The sequence below is a fragment of the Macaca nemestrina genome, chromosome X (assembly GCF_043159975.1).
Source record: "Macaca nemestrina isolate mMacNem1 chromosome X, mMacNem.hap1, whole genome shotgun sequence".
Taxonomy (NCBI): domain Eukaryota; kingdom Metazoa; phylum Chordata; class Mammalia; order Primates; family Cercopithecidae; genus Macaca; species Macaca nemestrina.
This window is the reverse complement of record NC_092145.1, coordinates 69,007,261-69,027,760: the sequence shown is the minus strand read 5'-3', so window position 1 is coordinate 69,027,760 and position 20,500 is coordinate 69,007,261. Positions and strand designations below refer to the sequence as shown.

At 36.5% G+C, this 20,500-nt stretch overlaps 1 pseudogene; it reads right to left on the bottom strand.

Moving 5' to 3' along the window:
• Window positions 1-16,925: 16,925 nt before the first annotated feature.
• On the bottom strand, window positions 16,926-18,147 carry LOC105488032 (small ribosomal subunit protein mS31 pseudogene; annotated as a pseudogene).
• Window positions 18,148-20,500: the final 2,353 nt, after the last annotated feature.

Sequence of the window (20,500 nt, the reverse complement as noted above, 5' to 3'; positions counted from 1 at the left end):
AAAGACAATTACAGGCCAATATCCATGGTGAATACAGACACAAAAATCCACAACAAAATATAAGCAAACCAAAGCAAGCACATCAAAAAGTTAATTCGCCAAGATTAAGTATGTTTCATTCCCAGGATGCAAGGTTGGTTCAACATACACAATTCAATAAATGTAATTCATCATATAAACAGAATTAAAAACCAAAACCATTGACCATTTCAATAGTTATGGGTAAAGGTTTTTATATAATCCAACATTTCTTCATGATAAAAATTCTCAGCAAACAAGGCATTGAAAGAATGTACCTCAAAATAATAAGTGTCATTTATGAGAAACCCACAGCCAACATCATACTGAAGAGACAAAAGCTGGAAGTATTTCCCTTGAGAATGGGAATAAGACAAGGGTCCCTACTCTCACCACTCTTATTCAACTTAGTACTGAAAATACTTTCCAGAATAATCAGGCAAAAGAAATAAAATAAAAGTTATCCAAATATAAAATGAAAATGTTGGCTGGGTGCAGTGGCTCATGCCTGTAATCCCAGCACTTTGGGAGGCCAAGGCGGGTGGATCACGAGATCAAGAGATCAAGACCATCCTAGCCAACATGGTGAAACCTTGTCTCTACTAAATAATACAAAAATTAGCTGGGTGTGGTGGTGCACACCTGTGGTACCAGCTACTCGGGAGACTGAGCCAGGAGAATTGCTTGAACCCAGCAGAAACAGGTTGCAGTGAGCCGAGATCATGCCACTGCACTCCAGCCTGGCAAAAGAGTGAGACTCCATCAAAAAAAAAAAAAAAAAGTCAAACTACTTCTATTCACAAATGTTATAATTATATATATATATATATATATATACACCCTAAAGACTCCAACAAAAGTCTCCTGGAACTGATAAGTAACTTCAATAAAGTTTCAGGATGCAAAATAAATATAGAAAAATCAGTAGCATTTCTATACAGCAATAATATTCAAATCAAAAATGCAATCCCACTTGAAATAGCACCAAAAACTTTAATACCTACAAATATACCTAATCAAGACAGTGAAACATCTTTATAAGAAGAACTACAAAACACTGCTGAAAGAAATCACAGATGACACAAACAAATGGAAAAGCATTCCATGCTCATAGATTGCAATAATCAATATTGTTAAAAGGACCATACTGCTGAGAGCAATCTACAGATTCAGCTCTTTTTATCAAGCTATGAACATCATTTTTCACAGAACTAGAACAAACTATTCTACAATTCATATGAAAGCATAAAAGATTGCAAATAGCCAAAGTAATTGGCTAGAAAATTGCTCTTTTGCTTAGAGCAAAAAGAAGAAAGCTGTAGGCATCATATTACCTGAGTTGAAACTACACTATAAGGATACAGTAACCCAAACAGCATGGTACTGGTACAAAAAAAGACACATAGATCAATGAAACAGAATAGAGAATCCAGAAATAAAACTGTATACCTACCATCTAAACTTTGACAAAGTTGACAAAAATAAGCAAGAGAGAAGGACTCCCTATTCAATAAATGGTATAAGCATAGCTGGATAACCATATGCAGAAGAATGAAACTAGACCCCTACCTTTCACCAGACACAATAATTAACAAGATGTATTAAAGACTTAAGTTTAAGACCTCAATCTGTAAGATTTCCAGAAGAAAACTTAGGAGATGGTATTCTACACTTTGGCCTTGGGAAATAATTTATTACTAAATCTTCAAAAGCAATTGCAAGTGAAATAAAAATTGACAAAGGGGACCTAATCAAACTAAAACACTTCTGCATAGTAAAAGAAACTATTAACAAAGTAGAAGACAACCTACAGAATTGGAGACATTATGCAGAATCTATGAATTCATCAAAGGCATAATATCCAAAATTCATAGGAACTTAAACAATGGAACATGCAAAAACAAGCAACTTTAATGAAAATGGGCAAAAGGCATGAACAGGCACTTCTCTAAAGAAGACATACAAGCAACCAACAAACATAAAAAAAGTGCTCAACATCAATAGTCATTAGAGAAATGCAAATCAAAATGACAATGGGATACCACCTCACACCAGTCAGAATAGGTATTATTCAAAAGTCAAAAAAAACAACAGATGCTACCTGGCAAGGCTGCAGAGAAAAGAGAACACTTATACATTGTTGGTGGGAATGTAAATTAGTTCACCAACTTTGGAAAGCAGTTTGGAGAGTTCTGAAAGAACTTAGAACTATCATTCAACACAGGAATCTCATTACTCGGTTTGTATTAAGAAGAAAATAAATTGTTCTACCAAAGAGACACATGCACCCATATGTTCAGTGTAGCAGTATTCACAATAACAAACATATTGATTGAATCAACTTAGGTGCCTATCAATAGTGGATTGGCTAAAGAAACTGTGGTACATAAATACAACAGAATACTGTGCAGCCATAAAAAAAAATGTCTCATTTTCAGCAACATGGATGTAGTAGCTGGAGCCTGTTGTAAGTGAATTAATGCAGGAACAGAAAACCAAATACTGCATCTTCTCACTTATAAGTGGGAACTAAACTTTAAATATATATGGACATAAAGATGGAAACAATAGACACAAGGACTACTAGAGGGAGTAGAGAGGGATGGGGACAAAGCCTGAAAAACGTACCATTTGGTGCTATGCTGAGTACCAAGGTGACAGGATCAATTGTACCCCAAACTTCAGCATCACACAATATAGCCAGGTTGCAAGCCTGCACATGCACCTGCTGAATCCAAAAGAAAAGTTGAAATTATAAAACTATGTATAATATATATACACACATATATATGTATATATTTATGCCTTTTTCTGGAATTAAAGAAACTGTTAACAATGGTTACCTTTGGTGAGAAAGTTTGGAAGGAAAGACAGTAATTTTATTTTATATTATTCTGTACTGTTTAAACTTTCTAACATAATTCATGTGTTACATTAAAAACTTGTCAATGGAGTCAGCTTGGCAGAGAGATTATGGTCCATTTTGTTTGGTTTTATTTGCTTCTTTTCTTTCTCTTTATTTTAAAATATTATAATAAATTGTGGAATTGTTTTTAATGCCCCAGAATATGTCAGGGATTTTCACCAAGTGAATACAGGGAAACCTCATCCCAATTTATCCAAGAATGATTCATGGAGTAATAGGCAATGTGGTCTCACTTCTGGCCCTTCAAATCAGGCTGATATGCCCACTAATCTTGCCTTTGCTGGACCCCAAAGCAAAGGATCAAACACTAACTAACACTAGGTAATTGCTCAGGAACTCCCCTGTTTGAGTTGGATCTGTCTGCACTTGCTGTCTTCTCTCTGTTGCCAGACTCCTGTCTCTATCTTTATCTTGACTTCAAAACATCTTGTGTTAGTCAGGGTTCTCCAGAGGTACATAAGTGATAGGATATATCTACATATGAACGGGAGTTTATTTAGGAGAATTGACTCACACGATGACAAAGTAAAGTCCCACAATAGGCTGTCTGCAAGTTGAGGAGAAAGGAAGCCAGTAGTGCATCAGTTCAAGTTCCAAAACCCCAAAAGTAATGAAGCCGATGTGCAGTCTTCAGCCTGTGGTTGAAATTCCAAGAGCCCCTAGCAAAACACTAGTGTAAGTCCAAGAGCCCAAAACCCGAAGAACTTAGAGTATGCTGTTCAAGGGCAGGAAGCATCCAGCATGGGAGAAAGACGAAGACTGAAAGATTCAGCAAGTCCGCTAATTTCACCTTCTTCTGCCTGCTTTATTCTAGCCACGCTGGCAGCTGATTAGATGGTGCCCAACCAGATAGAGGGTGGGTCTGCCTTTCCCAGTCCACTGACTCAAATGTTAATTTCCTTTGGCAACACCCTCACAGACACACCCAGGAAAAATACTTTGCATCCTTCAATCCAATCATGTTGACACTCAGTACTAACCATCACAGCTCTCTTTGGCCCCTCCTTGATACAGTATACTTTCTTATTTTCTTGGACTGCAGATTATTTTCTGTATGGTTTTGGGCTTAGCCTGCCCTTCTTACACAGTCATCAACCACTGCTTTGGTTGTGCCCTTCCATCCTAGGGCCCCTTTTCACAACAACCACTGTTTCTGTCCTAACAAGATGCCTAAAGGGCTAACTCCAGCCCAGATACAAGAAAGAGAGGAGACACAGACAAGATTTTAAAATTAAACTGCAATTAGATTTTTCTGTTTATATTTGTTGAAACGGTGGGATGACCTGACAGAAATGCATTTGCAGGGGATCTGTGGAGTGTATTGGGTATCTCTGCCTAGCAGAAGAGAAAACTTGGCATGATTCCTTGAACTAGGGTGAATCCTTAATCCTTGGAAAGGAAGTTTAATTCTGAGTATAATATGGTGCTTTTAATTCTGGTTTGTCTTTTAGCTTGGCCCTTAAAATACTCATTTCTGGGCCTATGGAATGCAGTAGGGATGCAAATAAAACTGAAAAGGCGATTTTACTAAAACCCCTGAAAGTACTGGGGCAAAAGCAGCACTGTTTCTTCCTTTTGAAAGTATAATATAGGAGGAAGAGAGACACATTCTTTTCCACTTCATGGCAGACTTCTGTAAAGTTTTGGCACCAGGTATGCTGCATTTTTTCAGTGATGGTGCCTAAGGGAAGCTTTGGTGCTTAATAGAGTAACAGTATCACCTAGCAGATACCACAGGGCACAGTAGAGACTGCAGTACTCAGCTCAGCTCATCAAAATGGCTAATTAGCAGTGGTGCTAAGAGGGAGCATATGTGCTTATGAGCACCATGTGAGACACTACTGACAGACTTCTATAAATACTTGGAAGAGGTGGTGGTGGCACATTAGAGAGGACTGAGGCCATGCATGAGCATATGGGAACAAAAGCCAGGAGATTCAAGTAGTGTTATTAATATGAATTATTTATACCCGTAGGCTGGTGGGCCATGTGTAAACTCAGGTTCTAATGGAAATTTCTTTCTCCCTGACCTTAATTCTTTGTTGTTCTAATTATTCTACTTACACACTCCTACTGAATCTGTTCTTTGTCCTCATTATGACCTTTATTCCAATACCCCCCTCCTACATCTCAAAATAATTCTGGTTTTAATTGCCTCCTATTCAATATGGATCCCATTGTCATCAATAGAAACAATGCTGACAATAATAAGAATGGTTTAAATAAAGCATCAGAAACAAAAGTTACAACCAATTACTTACAATATGCCAAGAATATTTCATGCAGTATTTTATTTAATCTTCACTATGACAGCAATAGTAATAGGAACTATTTTCTGAGCACTGACTATGTATTGAACACTGCTAGGTGCTTTATGTACACTGTCTCATTTAATTATCTCAACACTATCAGGTATGTACTAATACTATTCTCATTTTAAAGATTAGGAAATTTAGATTCAGAAAGTTTAAGTAACTCCCTGCTGCCTCACTCCCATCATTATTATTATTTTCACCATAGAATATCCTTTAATTTCTGGCTCACTAATTTTCTAGGATGTAAATATGGATTTTTGTGACAGAGACAGACAGTAACAGCATTCTAAACAAGATATAAGTGTATTTGACCTTTATGTAAACATTTAAGCTAGTATGTCTTCTTCTATAAAGTCATGATGGAGTTCAAATTATTTCTATTTCCATGGTCTGCTGTCTTTAAGATATTCTTCTCATTCACATAGTCCAAAATTTTCCACCCTACGTCTGCATTCCACCTAGTACCAGCTTGAAGTGGGAAACAGGAGAAGGCATAACTCTCCCCTTTAAGGACACAACTTGGACTTTGTGTGTATCACTTCTTCTCACATCTCATTAGTCAGAATGTAGTTACATGGCCATATCTAGTTGGAAAGGAAGCTAGGAAATAAAACTTTATTCTGAGTAGTCCTGTGTCCAGCTAAAAGTAATGGACTTTAGTACTACAGCAGAGAAGGAGACAATCAGTCATCTCTACCATATTTGCTCATTTCTAGCTGTGGATGATATTTGCCATTCACTCTTATTTCTAAGGCAAAGGGCTTTGCTAGAAAGGTTGCAAAAACCATCCTGATTTTGTGCTCTGATCTCAGCTAGACTTTTCCTACTGGTTACAAGTTCCTTCTAGCATCTTTGGGAATTCTCTATGGTCTTCTTCATTGTAATGATTCCAAACATTTTATATTTCCTTCAAAGTACCCAACCCCACCCTAGCATTTTTTTCTTGCCTCTTTATGAAAAAATTAAATATTACCCATATGACATCTCTCTCAATATCTTTCTCCCAATCTTAAAAATTACTCTGCATTCCTGCTTTCTTTTTCTTTTGTATTTGAGAAAGTGCATCCCATTTGCCAAAGTTACCCCTCTATTTATGTCTTGATGTCACCTCTAACTGCATCCTCTATACCTTGTTCCAATGAGTTATTGATTCCCAAATCTGATCTTCAATCTCAGCTTATGTTCTGCTTGCAAACATTTTCAATTTCTCTTAATTCCAAAACACATTTCGTAGACCCAGCAATACTTTCAAGCTATTATCATCCTTTTTTTCTTTTCTTTTCTGGCATTTTAAAATTTTTTTGTTTTTTCTCAGTTTTAGTGAGGTATAATTGACAAATAAAAATTGTATGTATTTAAGGGGTACAACTTCATGTTTTGGTATACATACACATTGTAAAATGATTACCACAAGCAAGTTAATTAACATATCTATCACCTCATGTAGTTACTTTTTTGGTGTGTGTGGTTACTATACTTAAGAGCTACTCTCCTAGCAAATTTCAAGGATACAATACAATATTATTTACTATAGTGACCATGCTATATATTAGGTCTCCAGAACTGACTTATAACTGAGAGTTTGTTCCCTTTGACTAATACCTCCTTATGTCCCTCACCCCCCTACCCCTGGTAGTTATCCTTCTATTCTTTTTTTATGAGTTTGATTTTTTAGATTCCATGTATAAATGAGATAATGTGTATTTTTCTTTCTGTGTCTGACTTATTTCACTTAGCATAATGTCATCCAGGTTCATCCATGTTTTTGCGAATGGCAGGATTTCATTCTTTTTAAAAGCTGAACAATATTTCATAGTGTATATATTCCATATTTTCTTTATCCATTCATCTGTAAACAGGCACTTAGTTTGTAAGCTATTGTAAATAATGATGAAATGAACACGGCAGTGAAGGTATCTCTTTGAGATAGTGATTTTTATTTCTTTTCAGTATGTAACCGGAAGTGGGATTGCTGCATCATATAATAGTTCATTTTTAATATTTTAAGAAGCCACCATACTGTTTCCATAATGGTTGTGCCAATTCACATCCCCACCAGCAATGCATAAGAGTTCACTTTTCTCCACATCCTCACCAATACTTATCTTTTTGTGATAAAAGCCTTTCAAACAGGTGTGAAGAGATAGTTTGTGGTTTTGATATGCATTTTCTTGATGGTTAGTGATGTTCAGCACCTTTTCATATACCTGTTGGCCATTTCTATGTCTGCTTTGGAATAATGTCTGTTCAGTGCCTTTACCCATATGAAATCAGGCTATTTTGTTTTTATTTTTGTTTTGCTTTGCTTGTTTATTTGCTATTGAGTTGTAAGAGTTGCTTATATATTTTGTGCATTAACCTCTTATAAGATAAATAGTTTGCCAAGATATTTTCCTCTTCCATAGATTACTTTTTATTCTGTTTATTGTTTCATTTTTGTGCAGAAACTTCATAGTTTGAAGTAGTTTCACTTGTTTATTTCTGCTTTTATTGTCTATGTTTTTGCTGTTATACCAAAGAAATTATTGTTAAGATGAATATTAGGAAATTTTCCTCCATTTTTTTTCTAGAAGTCTTATGATTTCAAGTCTTCAATCCATTTTAGTTTGTTTTTGTGTATAGAGTAAGCAAAGGATCCAATTTTATTTTTCTTGCATGTGGATATTCAGTTTTCTCAGCATCATTTATGAGAGACACTACTCTTTCATTTTATATTCTTGGCACTTTCAGCAAAGATTAGATGACTGAATATGCATGGGTGTATTTCTGGACTTTCTATTCTATTCCATTGGTCTATGTGTTTGTTTTTATGCTGGTGCCATATGGTTTTATTTCTGTAGCTTTGTAATATAATTTGAAATAAGCACCTGCTTTGCTTTCTTTTGCTCAAGATTTCTTTAGCTACTTGGAATCTTTTATGGTCTTAGATGAATTTTAGAATTGTTTTTTCTATTTCTGTAAAACATGCAATTGGAATTTTGAATAAGATTGAATTGACCTATAGATTGCTTTGGGTAGTATAGACATTTTGAAAATATTGATTCTTCTGATCCATGGACACACAATATCTTTTCAATTATTTGTGTCTTTTTCAATTTATTTCATCAATGCTTTAGAGTTTTCATTGTACAGATCTTCCACTTCCTTGGTTAAACCTGCTTCTAAAAGTATTTTATTTTTGTGTGCTATTGTAAATGTGCTTGTTTGCTTAATTTTTTTCAATTCGTTTGTTATTAGTGTTTAGAAACACAATTGATTTTGGTATGTTCATTTCGCATTTTGTATTTTTACTGAATTTTTCCATTAGTTCTAATAGTTTTAGATGGAGTCTTTAGGGTAATTTTTATATAAGATTATGTAATTTGAAGATACAATTCTAATTATTTCCTTTATATTTGAGTGACTTTCATTTATTTTCCTTTTCTAATTGCTCTGGCTAAGATTTCTACTTCTATGCTGAATAAAAGTTGTGAGAATGGGTATCCTTGTTTTGTTCCTAGAGCAAAGGCTTTCAACTTTGCACTGTTAAATATTATGTTAACTGTGGGTTTGTCATATATGGCATCTATTATTTTGAGGTACATTCCTTCTATACCTAATATTTTGAGACATTTTATCATAGAGTGCTGAATTTTGCTAAATTCTTTTTTCTACACCTATTGATAATATAATAATAAGGCTTTTGTCCTTCATTCTGTTTATTTGACATATTGCATTTACTGATTTGTGTATGTTGAAACATCCTTACATCCCAGGAGTAAATTCAAATTTATCATGTTGTGTGATCCTTTTAATGTGTTGCTGAATTCACTTTGCTAGTATTTTGTTGAGGATTTTTTGCATCTATATTTATTAGAGATATTGGCCTGTAATCCTCTTTTCTTGGAATGTGCTTCTCTGGCTTTGGTATCAGGATAATGGTGGCCTTGTAAAATGAGTTCATAAGTGTTCCCTCCTTTTCAATTTTTAGAAGAGTTTGAGAATCAATACTAGTTCTTTAAGTCTTTGGTAGAATTCACCAGTGAAGTCATCAGGTTCTGGGCTTTTATTTGATAAGAAATTTTGGTAACTGAGTCAATCTCCTTACTTGATGTTGGTCTGTTGAGACTTTCTATTTCTTCATGATTCAGTCTTGGTAGGTTGTGTGTTTCTAAGAATTTATTCACTTCTACTAGGTTACCTAATTTATTGGCAAATAATCATTCACAGTAGTTTCTTATGATACTTTGTATTTCTGTGCTATAAGTTGTAATGTCCCCTTCCTGTATCCAAGTGTTCTCATTGTTCAATGCCCACCTATGAGTGAGAACATGTAGTGTTTGGTTATTTGTCCTTGTGATAGTTTGCTGAGAATAATGGTTTCTACCTTCATCCATGTCCCTGCAAAGGACATGAATGCATCCTTTTTTGGGGCTGCATAGTATTCCATGATGTATATGTGCCACATTTTCTTAATCCAGTCTATCATTGATGGACATTTGGGTTGGTTCCAAGCCTTTGCTATTGTGAATAGTGCTGCAGTAAACATACGTGTGCATGTATCTTTATATCAGCATGATTTATAATCCTTTGGGTATATACCCAGTAATGGGATGGCTGGGTCAAATGGTATTTCTAGTTCTAGATCCTTGAGGAATTGCCACACTGTCTTCCACAATGGTTGAACTAGTTTACAGTCCCACCAACAGTGTAAAAGTGTTCCTATTTCTCCATATCCTCTCCAGCACCTGTCATTTCCTGACTTTTTAATGATCACCATTCTAACTGGTGTGAGATGGTATCTCATTGTGGTTTTGACTTGCATTTCTCTGATGACCAGTGATGATGAGGATTTTTTCAGGTGTCTGTTGGCTGCATAAATGTCTTCTTTTGAGAAGTGTCTGTTCATATCCTTCACCCATTTTTTGATGTTTTTTGTTGTTGTTGTTTTTTCTCTTGTAAATTTATTTGAGTTCTTTGTAGGTTCTGGATATTAGCCCTTTGTCAGATGAGTAGATTGCAAAAAATTCCTCCCATTCTATAGGCTGCCTGTTCACTCTGATGGTAATTTCTTTTGCTGTGCAGAAGCTCTTCAGTTTAATTAGATCTCATTTATCTACTTTGGCTTTTGTTGCCATTGTTTTTGGTGTTTTAGTCAGGAAGTCCTTGCCCATGCCTATGGCCTGAATAGTATTGCCTAGGTTTTCTTCTAGGGTATTTATGGTTTTAGGTCTAACATTTAAGTATTTAATCCATCTTGAATTAATTTTTGTATACAGTGTAAGGAAGGGATCCAGTTTCAGCTTTCTACATATGGTTAGCCAGTTTTCCCAGCACCATTTATTAAATAGAGAATCCTTTCCCCATTTCTTGTTTTTGTCAGGTTTGTCAAAGATCAGATAGTTATAGATGTGTGGTATTATTTCTGAGGGCTCTGTTCTGTTCCATTGGTCTATATCTCTGTTTTGGTACCAGTACCATGCTGTTTTGGTTACTGTAGCCTTGTAGTATAATTTGAAGTCAGATAGCGTGATGCCTCCAGCTTTGTTCTTTTGTCTTAGGATTGTCTTGGTAATGCAGGCTCTGTTTGGTACCATATGAACTTTAAAGTAGTTTTTTTCCAATTCTATGAAGAAAGTCATTGGTAACTTGATGGGGATGGCATTGAATCTATAAATTACCTTCAGCAGTATGGCCATTTTCATGGTATTGATTCTTCCTATCCATGAGCATGGGATGTTCTTCCATTTGTTTGTGTCCTGTTTTATTTTGTTGAGCAGTGGCTTGTAGTTCTCCTTGAAGAGGTCCTTCACATCCTTTTTAAGTTGGATTCCTAGGTATTTTATTCTCTTTGAAGCAATTGTGAATGGGAGCTCACTCATGATTTGGCTCTCTGTTTGTCTGTTATTGGTGCATAGGGATGCTTGTGATTTTTGCACATTGATTTTGCACCCTGAAACTTTGCTGAAGTTGCTTATCAGCTTAAAGAGATTTTGGGCTGAGACAATGGGGTTTTCTAAATATACAATCATGTCATCTGCAAACAGAGACAATTTGACTCCCTCTTTTCCTACTTGAATACCCTTTATTTCTTTCTCCTGCCTGATTGCCCTGGCCAGAACTTCCAATACTATGTTGAATAGGAGTGGTGAGAGAGGGCATCCCTGTCTTTTGCCAGTTTTCAAAGGGAATGCTTCCAGTTTTTGCCTATTCAGTATGATATTGGCTGTGGGTTTCTCATAAATGCCTCTTATTATTTTGAGATATGTCCCGTCAATACCGAATTTATTGAGAGTTTTTAGCATGAAGGGCTGTTGAATTTGAATTTTGTCAAAGGCCTTTTCTGCATCTATTGAGATAATCATGTGGTTTTTTATCGTTGGTTCTGTTTTTATGCTGGATTACGTTTATTGATCTTCATTTGTTGAACCAACCTTGCATTCCAGGGATGAAGCCCACTTGATCATGGTGGATAAGCATTTTGATGTGCTGCTGGATTTGGTTTGCCAGTATTTTATTGAGGATTTTTGCATTAATGTTCATCAGGGATATTAGTCTAAAATTCTCTTTTTTTGTTGTGTTTCTGTCAGGCTTTGTTATCACGATGATACTGGCCTCATAAAATGAGTTAGGGAGGATTCCCTCTTTTTCTATTAATTGGAATAGTTTCAGAAGGAATGGTACCAGCTCCTCCTTATACCTCTGGTAGAATTTGGCTGTGAACTAGTCTTGTCCTGGACTTTTTTTGTTGGTCAGCTATTAATTATTGCCTCAATTTAAGAGCTGTTATTGGTCTATTCAGGGATTCAACTTCTTCCTGGGTTTTTCTTGGGAGGGTGTATGTGTCCAGGAATTTATCCAGTTGTTTATTTAAGGTCTCCATCTTTTCTTAACATAACCATTTATTACTATCAACTTCCCTCTTAAGACTACTTTTGCTGCATTCTGTAAGATTTGGTATCTTGCATTTCCATTTTCACCTGTTTCAAGATATCTTTTAACTTTTTTTTTTATTATTTCTTCTTTGACCCATTGGTTAAGGAGTGTGATTTTAATTTCCACATATTTGTTAATTTTCAGTTTTCTTCCTGTTATTAACTTCATGTTTTACATACTTGTTGAAAAAGATGTTTGATATGATTTCAAACTTCTTAAATTTGTTAAGACTTTTTTGCGGCCTAACATGATCTATCATGAAGAATGTTCCATGTGTAGTTGGGGCATATGTGATTTCTGGTACTGTTGGATAGAATGTTCTGTATATGTGAAGTCCATTTGATCTAAAGTACAGTTCAAGTCCAATGTTTCCTAATTAATTTTTTGTATGGATGATCTATCCATTATTAAACATTGTATTGATATGGTTTGGCTCTGTGTTCCCACCCACATCTCATGTCAAATTGTAATCCCCATGTATCAGGGGAGGGGCCTGGTGGGAGGAAATTGGATCATGGGGGTGATTTCCTTCTTGTTTTTCTTGTGAAGGTGAGTGAGTTCTCACAAACTGTAATGGTTTAAAAGTGTGTGCCACTTCCCCCTTCACTCTCTCTCTCTCTCTCCTGCCCTGCCATGCTTGTTTCCCCTTCACCTTCTGCTGTGATTGTAAGTTTTCTGAGGCCTCCCAGCCATTTTTTTTTTCTTTACAGCCTGCATAACTGTGAGTAAATTAAACCTCTTTTCTTCATAAATTACCCAGTATCAGCTAGTTCTTTATGGCAATGTGAGAACAAACTAATACAGAAAATTGGGACCAAAAGAGTGAGGCACTGCTATAAAGGTACCTGAAAATGTGAAAGGCACTTTGGGAGCAGGGCAGGGGCTGGTACAGTTTAGAGGGGTCAGAAGAAGACACGAAGATGTGGGAAGGTTTGGAACTTTGTAGAGACTTGTTGAATGGTTTTGACCAAAATGCTGATAGTGATGTGGACAATGAAATCCAGGTGGAGTTGGTCTCAGATGGAGATGAGGAACTTATTGGGAACTGGAGTAAAGGTCACTCTTGCTATGTTTTACCAAAGAGACCGGGGACATTTTTCCTCTGTTGTAGAGATCTGTGGAACTTTGAAGCTGAGAGAGATGATTTAGGGTATCTGGCAGAAGAAATTTCTAAGCTACAAAGTGTTCAAGATGTGGTCTGGTTGCTCCTTACATCATGCAGTAATATGCTCTCACAAAGAGATGGTCTGAAATTGGGACTCATATTTAAAAGGGAAGTAGAGCATAAAAGTTTGGAAAATTCACAGTCTGACCATGTGGTAGAAAAGAAAAAACCCATTATCTGGGAAGGAATTAAAGCCAGCTGCAGAAATTCACATAAGTAAACAGGAGCCAAATGTTAATAGCCAAGACAGTAGGAGAAAGTTTCTTCAGAGCATGCCAAAGACCATTGCATCCCCTCCCATCACATGCCCTGAGGCCAAGGGAAAAAAAGGGTTTTGTGGGCCACATTCTAGGAGCAGTTGATCTTTGCAGTGTCATCACATGTTTCCCTGTGCCCCAGTTGCTCCATCTCCAGCCATAGCTAAAAGGTGCCAAGGTACAGCTTGGGCCATTGCTTCAGAGGGTGCAAGCCCCAAGCATTGGCAGCCTCCACATGGTGTTGGGCCTTCAGGTGCACAGAAGACAGGAGTTGAGGTCTGGGAACCTCTGCCTAGATTTCAGAGGATGTATGGAAATTCCTGGATGTCCAGGCAGAAGTATTCTGCAGAAGCAGAGCCCTCATGGAGAACCTCTGCTATGGCAGTGCAGAGGGTAAATGTGGGCTTAGAGTCCCCATACAGAGTCCCCACTGGGGCACTTCCAAGTGGAACTGTTAGAAGAGGACCACCATCCTCCAGGCCCCAGAATGGTAGATCTACCAACAGCTTGCACCATGCACCTGGAAAAGCCACAGGCACTCCACACCAGCCCATGAAAACAGCTATGAGGGCTGTACCCTGCAGAGCCACATAGGTGGTGCTGCTCAAGGCTTTAAGAGCCCATCCTTTGTATCGGCATGCTCTGGACGTGAGACATGAAGTCAAAGGGGATTATTTTGGAGCTTTGAGATTTAATGACTGCCCTCCTGGGTTTCGGATTTGAGTGGGGCCTGTAGCCCCTTTGTTTTGGCCAATTTCTCCCTTTTGGAATGAGAGCATTTACTCAGTGCCTGTACCCCATTGTATCTTGGAATTAACTAACTTGTTTTTTTGTTGTTGTTGGTTTTTGTTTTTTTGGTTTTTTATTTCACAGGCTTATAGGCAGAAAGGAATTATCTTGTCTCAGATGAGACTTTGGACTTGGACTTTTGAGTTAATGCTGGAATGAGTTAAGACTTTGGGTGACTGTTGGGAAGACAAGATTGATTTTAAAATGTGAGAAGAACATGACATTTTGGAGGGGCCAGAGGTGGAATGATATAGTTTGCCTCCATGTCCCCACCCAAGCCTCATGTCAAATTGTAATTCCCATGTATCAGGAGAGGAGCTTGGTGGGGGTGATTGGATCATTGGGGCAGATTTCTCCCTTGCTGTTCTCATGATAGTGCGTGAGTTCTCATGAGATGTGATGGTTTAAAATGTGTCACACTTAATTACTTTAACTCTATAAGAAGTTTGTTCTTTTTCTTCAAGAATTCTTGGCTATTCTAAATCTGTTGCAGTTCCATGTAAATTTTAGAATTAGCTTGTCAATTTTCCATGGAAAATGCTACCAGTATTTTGATTGGTATTGCATTGAACCTATTGCTCAATTTGGGGGAAACTGACATCTTAACATTATTCAGCTTACTGATCCATAACTGTGACATATGTCTCAATTTGTTTAGGTCTTTTAAAATTCCCTCATCAATGTTTTATAGTTTTAGTATAAAGGTCTTGCACATTTTATCAAATATTGTATAGGTGCTTAAGGTGGTTTGAAGCCGTGGTAAAAGTTAGTTGTTTCATTTTACAATTGTTTCTTGCTAATATAAGATATACAATTGAATGTGTATATTAATTTTCTATCCAGTGGTCTTGCTAAATTTGTTTAATATTTCAAAAAGTTTCTTTGTAGATTATTTTTGGTCTTTGTACATAACTATGTCATTTGTGAATGAAGAAAATTTTGTTTATCTTTTCTAATCTTTATACATTTTACTTATTTTTCTTGCTTATTATGTTGACCAGATTTTACTTACTTACTTTACCATGTTATAGTGACCAGTATCTCAAGCACAGTGTTGATTAGAAGTGGTCATAGTGGCCATCTATGTTTTGTTCTCGATGTCAAGAGGAAAGCATTCAATATTTTACAAATGAGTAGTCTATCTCTAAGTGTCCTTTGTAAGAATAAGGTAGTTTGCACTTCTTCCTAGTGTGCTAAGAGTTGATATCATCAACAACTCTTCACCTTTATCAAATGCTTTTTCTGCATCTACTGAGATAAAGATGTGATTTTTTCTTACATAATCTGTTAATATCATTTATTGATTAATTGTTATTGCTAAAAAAATCTTTTCACTACTGGGATAAAGCCCACTTAGTAATTATCTATTATTCTTTTTATATATTGCTGGATTCAATTTAATAATATTTTGTTTGGAGTTTTTAATTCATGTTTTTGCAGTTTTCCTTTTTTGTGGTTCTTGTCAGGTTTTGGTATCAGTTTTATGATGGCTTCACAAAGCAAATTTTTTAATACTCTCCCTTTCTTGTATATTAAGAGTTCTTGTTAAATTGGCATTGCTTCTTACTTAACTGTCCAGAAGAATTCACCTGGTAAGGCATATGGATGTAGAATTTTCATGTGGTAAGGTTTTTCATTATGAATTGAAGGATTTTAATACTCACAGAATATTATATTTTAAAATTTCTTCTTATTTCATTTTGGCAAGTTGTTAATAAATTTATAAGTTAAATAAATTTGTCCATTCCATTTAACTTATAAAATTCATTGACCTTAGTTATTTAGAGCATTCTCTCATTTTCTTTACAATGTCTTTAGGATCTGTATTGGTGTTTCTTTTTCATTCTTGACATTAGCAATTTCTGTTGTGCTCCTTTGTTTTTTGGAATCAGTCTTTGCTAGAGGCTTATTAATTTTGTGAAACATTTCAAAGGACCAACTTTTATTTTTTTTAATTGTTTCTATCTCACATCTGTGTTTTATTTCATTGATTTCTTTTCTTATATATGTATTGTTTCCTCATTTCTGCTTTCTTTTGTTTTAATTTGTCATCCTTTTCCTAGTCTTTGATATGGAAGTTTAGGTAATTGATTTTTAACATTTTATTTTTTCTCAAATATGCATTTAAAGATATAAATAACCCTCCAGAGCTGCTTTATCTGCTTCCCACAGATTTTGATATACCGTATTTTTATTATTACTTAAGTTCAAAATATTGTCTGCTTTCCATTATATATGAAAATGTGTATCTTAATTTCTAAACATTTGAATATATTTTCTCTATCTTTCTGTTATTTTCTTCTATATTAATTCTACTGTATACAGAGAACATATTCCATATGATTTCAGTCCCTGAAACGTATGGTCTTGCATCACATCCTAGTATTTGATTCATCTTGGTAAATAATCCATATAAACTTGAAAAAACATATATTCTGCAGTGGCTTCATGTAATGTTCTGTATACGCTAATTAGGTTGAGTTTTATAATTATATTGTTTGAATCTTCTATATCCTTACTTTGCTTTTTTTCTAGTAAAATTATTTTATTTAGTTGTAATATCCATCTCTAATTGTTTGAAATAAAAATTTCCATGATCTTACTTGAACTGTACATTACTTTCTTTTAGAATGTCCTTTTTTTCATTAAAATAGTTTGTAAACCACTCTATATGCTCAACCTTCTGTTTAACCCTAAGATATGAGTTTTTGGAAAGGCCACAGTCATCAGCTCCATGAAGTGGCATATTGGTCCTTATTTTGGAAAGCCCTTCAAGTGTTCCTCCAGAAAGATATGTTCATGAAATTCTGAACAACCATCATCAAAACCTGCTTCATTGTTAATTGGGAACTCCCACAGTTTCCCCTCCTTTGTCCACTGGATCGGCTTTTCAAATGCATTCTGAAGGGGTTGTTCATTTACTGTGGCTAACTGCTTAGCAAATTCCACATCCCAAAGTGAAGGTGATGTGTCTGTTTCAGGTGCTTATTTAGTAACTGCTGTCATGTCAAAAATATTAAGTCTTTTCCCCGCCAATATATTTTTCCTACATCTTTTTCTAAGATCAGTGGTCTTCTCCTTGGCCAGGATAATTGTCATAGCCTTCGTCAAACTGAATCTGATGCTCTGGTCTTGAACGAACTCTAGTTGTAGCAGATCTGGCAACTTTCATATCTATATTGTTGCTGAAACTAATTTTAGGTCGCTCTGCATCTCTCTGTGCCCTTGACTCTTTGTCATGCTGCTGGAACAGCCTCAGCAGCTTGACTTGGTTGTTTGCTTGTCAAAAGGGAGAGAATCTGCCACATCAGATGCAGCAGCCACCAGCTCAAGACTCAGGGGCTCAATTCTCTTCTTTGGAGCATGTTCTGTAGCTCTTTGAAGCCTGCCAAGTGTAGCTTCCAAACTTTTAAGTGGTCTTCTGTTGGGGGGCTTTGTTGTTTGTACATTTACTGTGCTTAATTCAACTTTCACGCCCTTACTAATGCTTAACAAGTCTTTCTTGTATTTTCCTTTTCACTGTCTTGGCTCTCTGAAGTCTCCTTGGAAGTCTCATCAGTTCGAACCCACTGCTCATCTTTCTTGGTACGGATCATGCTGTTAGTGCCAAAATATCTTTGGATTTATTCTTCTGTCCTGACCATTCCGAGCCGAGCAGCCAGTAGCACAATCGCAGCAGCTGATGTCTCTGGGCTTCCAGAGAACAAAGGGTGGTGGGAAAGGGGGCGAAAAGATAGGAACCATCGAGACTCTAGGAAACATCGCCGAGACACAAATCGAACCAAGAAGGCAACTGAAATGGTGTCCGCTGTCAAACATGTCCCCTGCCCTCTCTTTTGCTTTTGGTCTGATTGTTCTATCATTTACTGGGAGATATGTGGTAACATCACCAACAATGACTCAGGATTTGCCTATGACTCTTCTTATTCTGTTGATTTTTGGTTAATATATTTTGAAGATACATACATCAATTTAGGACTATTGTGCTGCCTGTTGGAACAGACATTTTGTCATGAAATGCAATTCTTTATTTCTAACTATGTTAATTTGCATTTCCCTGATGATTTGTGATGTTAAGCTTTTTTCCCCCCCATATACTGGTTCACCATTTGTTTCTTGGTTTTTGCTTTTGGAGGTCTTATGAGGTTTTATTCATCCTTTAGAACGGTGACCCTGTTGGTACAAAGAGGTGAAAGCAGTGAGGTTTCCAGAGCTGTGAGCATTTGGAATTAGTTGCCCAGAACGCCTTCTCACCTGGACACAAACTCCTTTTCCTTGAGCAGAACCTGTTCATTTTTTTCCGAATATGTATGCCTCTGGCCCAGTGATTAGTGCAGGGTTGGGAATATACCTCAAGAAAAGCTAATGAGAATGTTCCCCAGGACTTTTATTTTTTTTTTATTTTTTTTTTATTTTTTATTTTTTTTTGCCAGAGCTATGTCAACTCTTGTCTGTTTCCACTGGGATTGTTCAGCTATTGGGATATAAATTTGGAGCTACTAGCAATTGTCTTGCATAGCATGGCAGGCAAACTGAGATCAGGCAGCAATAAGCAGAGTTGAGAAGTAGAGAAATTGAGCCCTGACAATATTATTTGCCGTCCCTGATCCAGTCATACCTGAAACCTCCACAAATCTCCATTATGCAAGTTGGTAAATTCCCCTCTTAAGCCTAGGCCAATTGGAGGCAGAACATTGTCCCATGTAATGGCAGTACAATCAATTAGGAGACTATTTCAAAAGTCTCCATGACTGCCACAATTTGACAGCAAGATAAGAAAAACTTTGGAATCTACCATAGAGGCACTTTACTGAATAATTTAATCAAGAAGCACTGTTTTAAGCAAAAGTCATAGTAAACTTAAAGGTATTTTCATTCACCTTATGTGTATGTTTTTATAGCTGGGTTTTTTTCCTGCAGTTCCTTTACATACTCCTCACTCGTTTCTATCCCTATCTCCTTTTTTTAATTTAAATTTTTTTTTTTTTTTTTTTTTTTTTTTTTTTTTTTTTTTTTTTTTTGAGACGGAGTCTCACTCTGTCGCCCGGGCTGGAGTGCAGTGGCACGATCTCAGCTCACTGCAAGCTCCACCTCCCGGGTTTACTCCATTCTCCTGCCTCAGCCTCCTGTGTAGCTGGGACTACAGGCGCCCGCCACCTCGCCCGGCTAGTTTTTTTGTATTTTTTAGTAGAGACGGGGTTTCACCGTGTTAGCCAGGATGGTCTCGATCTCCTGACCTCGTGATCCGCCCGTCTCAGCCTCCCAAAGTGCTGGGATTACAGGCTTGAGCCACCGCGCCCGGCAAATTTTTTGTTTTTAATATTTGTGGGTACCTAGTGATGTATATATTTATGGGGTACATGAGACGTTTCATTACAGACATGCAGTGTGTAATAATCACATCATGGAATGAGATACCCCTCCTCTCAAGCATTTATACTTTGTGTTACAAACAAACCAATTATAGCATTTTAGTTATTTTTAAATGTACAGTTCAGCTGTTATTGACTATAGTCACCCTGTTGTACTATCAAATAGCAGGTCTTATTCATTCTTTCTATTTTTGTACCCGTTACCCATCCTCACTTCCCCCACTCTGCCATCCCACTACTCTTAGCAGCCTCTAGTACGCATCTTTCTACCCTCTATGTTCATGAGTTCAATTGTTTTAATTTTCAGATCTCACAAATAAACGAGAACATGCTATGTTTGTCTTTCTGTGCCTGACTTACTTCACTTAACATAATGACCTCTAGTTCCATTTACGTTGTTGCAAATGACAGGATATTATTATTTTTATGACTGAGTAATATTCCATTGTGTGTATGCATCATATTTTCTTTATCCATTCATCTGTTGATGAGCACTTAGGTTGCTTCCAAATCTTGGCTATTGTATACAGTGCTTCAACAACCATGAGAGTGCAGAGATCTCTTTGATATACTGATTTTCTTTCTTTGGGGTATATACCCAGAAGTGGGATTGCTGGATCATATGGCAGCTCAATTTTTAGTTATTTTGAGGAACATCCAAACTATTCTCCATAGTGGTTGTACTAACTTACATTCCCACCAACAATGTGCAAGGATTCCTTTTTCTCTACATTCTCGCCAGC